Source organism: Tauraco erythrolophus, chromosome W, assembly GCF_009769465.1.
Source record: "Tauraco erythrolophus isolate bTauEry1 chromosome W, bTauEry1.pri, whole genome shotgun sequence".
Taxonomy (NCBI): Eukaryota; Metazoa; Chordata; class Aves; order Musophagiformes; family Musophagidae; genus Tauraco; species Tauraco erythrolophus.
In genome coordinates, this window is record NC_141497.1 from 27,713,005 (window position 1) to 27,721,043 (window position 8,039).

The following is an 8,039-nucleotide window of genomic DNA, read 5'->3' on the forward strand; positions in this document are numbered from 1 at the left end:
TGCCACATGAGTCGTGTGCATCAGACGTCATCTGGATCGTTGGATAACTGCATGTTTCTCAGGTCATAATAAATCACCTCTCTCATGGCTAGTTCCCTCAGGTACTAGATACCTCTCTCTATGTTGACCCACTTGCCTGGATTACATAAAATCTCTTCTTTGAAAAGATACCTTTCCCTTACAGCTGCCAGGAGCCATCTCCAGAGGCTGTGGAATTGTGTCTCTTTTCCAATCACTTTATCAAGGTCTCCATCCCTAGCAAGGGCTCCCAGCTGCCTGGCTTCTCTACCATCGTACTCCAGACTACCAGCCCAGGCTGCAGCTCCAAGGATGATATTGCATCTTCTACAGCCAGGAGGAAATGACCGACCTTTTGTAGGCAGGGTCTCAACCTTAGTTAATTACATTCAGTTTCAATTCAAGCCAGCTGGGCAATAATAATAGGATGCCATAATTCCCCCTTTTTTCTTTTACCAGTTTTTTGTTTTTAGAGGAAAGTAAAGGCTTTACAGTGAGCAGAGACCCAGTCCATTCATTCCAACTCCAGCACACTTCCCTCCCATGAATATCACATCAGGGCTTGCGGCTTTACCTTCTTTACCAAAGGACTCTTGTTCTCGCTCTGGCAAGGGAGTCACAGTCCTCAGGGCCTCTCAGACATATCACATTGGGGTCACCAGATGTTGCTCACCAGTCTGGGCTGCAGCTCCAAGAATGCCATTGCATCTTCCCCAGCCAGAAGGCAATGACCCACCTTTTGTAGGCAGGGTCTCAACCTTAGTTAATTAGTTAATTACATTCAGTTTCAATTCAAGCCAGCTGGGTAATAATAATTGGATGCCACACCCATGTCCCAGCATCTGAGCAACCAGGTGACAATGGGCTCACCTTGATGACAGCTGTAATCTTTTTGAATGTCTCGCAGCTCATTCATGTTTAGGGATCGGGTGATTATCATCTCATCTATGAGATCTTCATCTCTCCTTCACCGAGTTCTTCTTTGGGGAGAAACGGAACGTTCCCTCTTTTTCTCTTGTTGTCGTGATGGCCCTGCTTTAGAATCACCTGCTGCCTCTTGCTCCTCTGAGTAGGTGGAAAGTTCTTCCTTTCTCTCCGGTTGTCATAATGGCCCTGCTTTCTCTTCTTCCAATCGTTGTGACAGCCCTGGTTGTTCTTCTTCTGATTGTTGTAATGGCCCTGGTTCCTCTTCATCATCATCCTCTCCTCTAAGTACTAACTTTTGTACACATTTCCTGTTCCTTAAGGGGCAACTGATAATCTTGTACTCTGAGGAGATGCAGTGCTTGTTGCAGCGGCTTGAGCACAGCGTTTGCATTTGCGTCAAGCACCAGAAGCCAGGGTTTGAGTAGCCGCAGTGCTTGTCACAGGGATTGAGATAGCAAGCACAATAACATGAGTAATGAATTGGTAGAAATTTCTAAATGGTCGATTAACCCTAAATATATATATAATTAGACGAACATTCAGGAGACCTTGCAACAGGTTTATACTGTTTAGACTATTCCAATGATATTCAGTATTTTCAAAATTTGCAAAAGCTTTTGTAAATGGTCTGGAGGGGGAGGGGAAAATGAAGGGAGATGTCCCCTTCATGTATTGGCTCTCCAAAGGAAAGAAAGGTGTAATTGGCAACGATACCGGTCAGGTGGCGCTTAAAATTCATAAATGAGGTCCACATTGCCACCCCCCTCTGCACTGCTGAATACAGATACAGAACTGGTCCCAACACCCATGATTTTATCAGCACCACACAGCACAACAATACTCTTAATTAGGGAAAAAATGCCTTTCATCCCAGTCCAACACCCAGAGATAGTAAACCATGAAAAAATTGCAAAAAACACTATATGAGGTAGATAAGGTGCTAAATAATACAACTCCGAAAACAACTGTGAGAGCACATATAACAATGTTTCAGCCAGTGACATCTAAGAAAACGTAATGAACAATTACAGCAAATTTGTTTTAACGCATTCTGGTCAAATCTGTCATTATCTCAAGCCTTCAGGCCCTACGTTGGGTGCCACAAAGGACTGTCATGGTTTAGGCCAGCCGACAACTAAACTCCACACAGCCGCTCGCTCACCTTCTCCCACCCCCAGGGAATGGGGAAGATGTTGGAGCCAAAGTGTTAACAGTAAGAAATGTATATCAGCGAATATAAAAAGAGCACTGTCCTTGAGATAAGAAGGTAGGATGAAACTATGAAAAACAAGATGCTGAGCAAAACATACTAACCGCAAAAATGTTGAAACATTGTAACAAACGTAGAAATCTCTATCCAATCACAGTGTATATCATACTCGTGCTTGTCGCGTGAACAGTAGTGCTAGACCAATTAACTTGCTAAGTACAGCGCATGAAGGCATGTACAGAACCGAGCTATGCTATAAAAAGAGCAGTGTCACAGAATAAAGCGGAAGCCTTTTTACTCATCATATTGATGCGTCTTGCTTCCCCGTCTTCGGCCGCAACATCTGGTGACCCCGACGTGATCGAGAGGGTTTGCAACGACCACAACGCGGACGAGAGAGAGGACGGCCATCCCGGCGCCCAAGGGATTGGGCGGATAGCCCGAGAGAGGCGGACGGCCCGAGAGAGGCGGACGGCCCGTGAGAGGCGGATAGCCCGAGAGAGGCGACAGCGTAGCGCTACGGCTGACCGGTGAGTCAGACAGACCGAGGTCTGGTTCGGGATGGGGAATGCTGCAATGACAGCCTGGGAACGAGATGATGGAACGGGATGTTGCATTGTCGTTGTTTGGAAGCTTCTTAGAGGAGCGTGGATTAAAACTTGGAAAAAGATATTGGCCCCTGATTGCAGGGGGGTATGCAAAAGATATTATCAGAAACACGAAGAATTAGGAACCAAAGGAAAGAAGAAGTAAGCGACTGAAAAAAAAAAAAAAAAAAAAACCACACACAAATAAGCAACAACTGCCTCAACAGGAGGAGGTAAGCGACTGGGACAAAGTGCTAGAGAAACCAGCACTACTAACAGTTCTAACTTGATAAAACTCCCGGTACTCCTGGTTTGGGTATCAGCCCATGTACCGGAGGCAAGCTCTTCAAATATATACATGACAAGGACTTGGGACACTAGAGACGTTAAACTTGGGCGTGCAGCCACCTGTGAGGATGCTGCCGGCCTGGAAAAGTCATCATCGAATCTTTTGATCCAGGGCCCCGAACGAAAGACAGACTTATTGCTTTCCCCCTCTTCCAACGAAGTCGGTACACCGGCACCCCCGCGCCGCGCCGCCCACCGCGCCCGGCGGCGCCCCGGGAACGCCGCTGCTGCTGCCGGCCGGGGCCGCGGGCGGCGTTTGCCTCGGCGCTGCCGCTCGTGTGCAGGAACGAACCGCGGCTGGAAAGGACGGAGACGCGCGGCGGGCCCCGCTGCGCCGGTTCGTTCGCGGCTGATGGTCCCTCGGCGGGAGGGGGCGGCGGCGGTTACGGAGCGCGAGCGGCCGGAGCTGCGGCAACAACAACAAGAGCAACAACAACAAGGGGGGGGGCGGCACAGGGCTGCTGGGTCGTCATCGCCACCCCGCCCGGCTGAGGCGAGGCAGGGCTGACCCCCCCCCCCCCCCCCCCGCTGCTGACCCCCCCGAGAGACAGCACATCGTAACTTGGATCGTCTCGATCGGCATCGCGGGAAATAACTAATCCTCTTTTGTTCCAGCAATTTCAACAGTTAATATCACTGTTGCAAAACCGTAAACATGCACATTCCATTATACATCTGCGAGCGCACACCACGCTTCCAGGGCCTATAGCAGAAGGGAACAGGCGAGCTGAGCCTCTCACGAGTGCAGCTCTTGTACCAAACTCGCTCATGCAGGCAAAATCTTGCAGGACTTCTACCATCAGGATACTGACGCTATTAAGTGACAATTTGGTTTAACACGACAATAAGCCCGCTCAATCGTACAATTGTGTACTAGCTGTTAAAATATGATCATGCCACCAGTGAATGGTGTTAATCTTCGTGGTTTACGCTCGCAGGAACTTTGGCATACACTTCTTATCAGACATATGTATTTTTGTCATCATAAAGTATTGAGCATGTTGCTGGTATTTCTTACAATCCTACTGGGCAACCGATCATAGAATACGCACATGGTACTTTGGAGAATATGCTTTTGAAACAAGAAAGGGGAATGATGGGGAAATCTCCCAATGAAACAATAGCTAAAGTGTTATAGGTGTTAAATCTCTTAAATCGAGAGCTAAACATTTTGGGATGAATAAAATGTCACTCATGTCAAAATCAGGCACAGGCAGGGTTACAGCAAGTGGCTTTCCAACAGCTGACTGAATTGGCTACGAGAGCATTATGACGTGTCCCTGATTTTTGGGACAGGGGAGGCTTCCTTTGCTTCCATTCAGCAGGGAGCACAGGAACCTTATGAGCATTTCTTTGATCAGCTACAAATGGCAGTTCAGAGATAAACAGAAAATCCGGCTACTGCAGATGTGTTGGTATTCCAGTCAGCCATTGAAAATGCTAACACAGACTGCCAACAAGCTCTTGATCTTATCAGAAATCGGGCAAAAACGATTGCAGATTTAGTAAAGGCGTGTCACAATGTAGGCTCGGAACACTATAAAGCAGAATTTTGGGAACCAGCTAAAATCATTGCAGCTTCAATATTTGCACCAGAAGTTGGAGTGGCACAGGTGTTAACTACACTGAATAAGTTGGGTTGTTGGCTTGCAAAACAGATTAATGCTACAGCTTCTGCTTTATCAATGCTCTTAATTGACAGGATGGTTAAAATCTTTAATAAAGCAGACATTATATTGCTAGTAGTTCTTTTATGCATAGTAATAATCACCCCCTGCCTATTGTCACGCTCCCAGCAGACGGTACAGAGTACGGTTAATCAAGTAATGGTCACAGAAAAACAAAAAAGGGGGAGTTGTGGCATCATACACACAGCTACAGTTGAGGTTTGACCTTGATGATTTAAGCCTGTGCTCTTTTCTGAAGTTGGGAAACACCGATAAAGAGGATGAGAAAGAAAAGGGAGTGTGAACAGCTGGTGCAGGGAGTGTGAGAAGTTGACATGAGGAGTTTGGGAAGTTGATATAGAGTGTGTGAGAAAATGATGTTTAGTTTAGCAAGTAAAAAATAGCTCCTTTTTAGGCATAGCCAATAGTAAAATTAAAATAGGTGCGTGCACTATTGTTTGTAATCAATCACAGTTGGGTGAGAGCCGCATGGACACATCGTGGCCTGAGTAATAATCTATAAAAGCTGCGTGTATAACAACAATAAAGGTCACTCTGCTATCACAAAAGAATTTTGGACACAGACAGTCACAGCTGCACAGCCTCCTTTAACAGTAATCATTAATGGGGAGGCTTTTCTGGCCTAGTTGACACAGGGGCTGATGTATCTATAGTGAAAAATCCTGACTGGCCGCCCTCTCGGCCTCTGATACAAGCCCTGGCAGCTGTGATCGGAGTAGGTGGAACACAGATCCCACAGCAGAGTGCACAGACCTTGTTAGTAGTAGGCCCAGGTAACAAACAAGCTGTTTTGAAACCATATGTTTTTGATGTCCCATGTACATTATGAGGTCGGGATTTGTTGAATCAGTGGAATGTGAGGCTAACCTCAAATTTTTAGCACACATCACTGATGTCCAGCCCTGACTCAAGCTGGCAAGCCGGTCTGAGTTGATCAGTGGCCACTAAAAGGTGAGCGACTGGACTGAACTCAAAAATTAGTCAATGAACAGCTCAAATTAGGACATATAATTCCCTCCAATATTTGTTATCCCAAAGAAATCAGGAAAATGGAGATTTATGTTAAAAGATTTAAGAGCTATTAATACAATCATTTCACCAATGGGTGCATTACAACCGGGTGTACCAAATCCTACTATGATTCCAGAATGTTAGCATTTGATGGTGATTGATTTAAAGGATTGGGTTATTTCACCTTTTTACTTTTTTATTTATTTACACCCTAACGATTGTCCTAGATTTGCCTTTTCAGTTCCAGTGCTTAACAATGAACGACCCACGCAACAATATCATTGGATTGTACTGCCTCAAGGAATGATGAATAGTCCTACAGTTTGTCAATTGGTGTTAGATGATGCTCTCTGTCAGGTCAGACAGTAAATCAAGCTTAGCAGATTGTACGTGCCTACCTTGACCGTCAATGTATTGTGCCTTCAAATACTCCAGCAGGAGTAAATCCAACAGGTTTATGTGCCAATGAATTATGGCAATCTGATATTACTTATATTCCATTGTTTAATCAATCTAAATATGTTTTCTGCCTTTGTTATTGCTACTGCTCACACTGAAGAAAACCATGGGAGTACCAAAGAAAATTGAGACAGACAGTGATCCGGTATGGTGCCTTTTTACAGGATTGGGGAGTGACTCACACTACCAGTATCCCTCATTCACCTATGGGACAAGCTGTTATTGAACAAACTCATTTAACGTTAAAACAAATGTTTGATAAACAAAAAGGGGCAGTCTTCCGTATATTTCCCCGCAAGAATCCTTGGACAAAGCCACATATGTTTTAAATTTTCTTAATTTGTCTGCTTCTAGGCAACATACTATGGCTGTGGATCACAATTTTAAACCCAGTGCCATTTTTGCAGAAAAATCAACAGCATGTTATAAGAAGCTGGACTCAACTCATGGGATGGCCCTGCGCCTCTGCTTACATGGGGAAGAGGGTATGTTTGTGTTCTTCCCACAGGTCCATACTGGTTACCAGCAAGAAACGTAAAGCCAACCAGGACTTTTGAAACTACAAATAGAGAAGGGGAGATCCAAGAATTAGCAGAGCAAGCAGAGATCACAGAAACACCGAATGAAGAGAATGGTTCAAATGGACAGACTTGTAATAGAAGATTTCATGTTAATATATCAACTGTTCTTATGTTTCTCATTGTTAGGTATATTATGTGTGTGAAAGTTGCTTGTATATATGCTTTGTGTCTTTTCTCCGATCGGAAAGTGTATGGATTCCACCCGTAGCTACTGGAAGGAAAAGAATTAACTGGTACCAAATTAATGACAAAGAATTACTAACTGGACTTAGTTGTAAGCACGTAACTTTGAAAAGAGAAGCTAGGAGGATTGTTATTGAACAACATGTTGCGATTCGCAAAAACCGCTGTTAGCCGGCAGAGCATATACTGGGCAGCCTTGTTGCGCGCACTGGCCACGCGTGCGGCAACGCCGTGTCAGTACCTTTGTCGTAGACTCTGCTAAGGGTGAAAGGAGATGGCTCAGAGCGGAGCTGAGGGAGGCTGCAGAGCACACTGTGTAGATAAACAGGGGACGCCCTGAAGGTGCCGTGCCTGCCTCCCTTCTCCACAACGACCCTGCCGATTGACACCCTCCTGCTCAGCGAAATCTTGGGTATAGTGGAAATAGTAAGGCCCTCGGAAAAGGAAGTAGTATGCTAGAAACTGCTTTTTGCAAGGCTGTACCAAAACAATATGCTAGTAACTGGAATTGCCAGCCTCCTACACAGGGTTTTATTCGTGCAAGAAAAGAAAGGATTTCCCAGCCCCTCTCAGCTGTAACTGCCGACACTCCTCTCCTGACAAAAGCACATCGATCACACAAATTTTTTCACCAATCTGCTCGAGCTCTTCAGAAAGAGTTTGCACTGTCGCGAGCACAAGCCCGTGCCATCGTCGCTGTATGTCCTGATTGTGCCCGTCTTATAGCCTTACAAGATCAAGGCACCAACCCTCGAGGATTGCAACCAAGAGGAGTGTGGCAAACTGATGTAACTGAGTTTCCCGCCTTTGGTCGACTGCGCCATATCCACGTCACCGTGGACACTTGCAGCAGAGCTGTATGGGCGACACCAGCGCCTTCTACCGCCTTCCGATGTGTAAAACAACATTGGCTTTCAGCATTTGCTGCCCTTGGCTTACCACAAGTCATCAAAACAGACAATGCTCCTGCATACGCAGGAACAGCATGTGCTGCGTTTTTAGCGGATTGGGGAATTGAACATAGAAA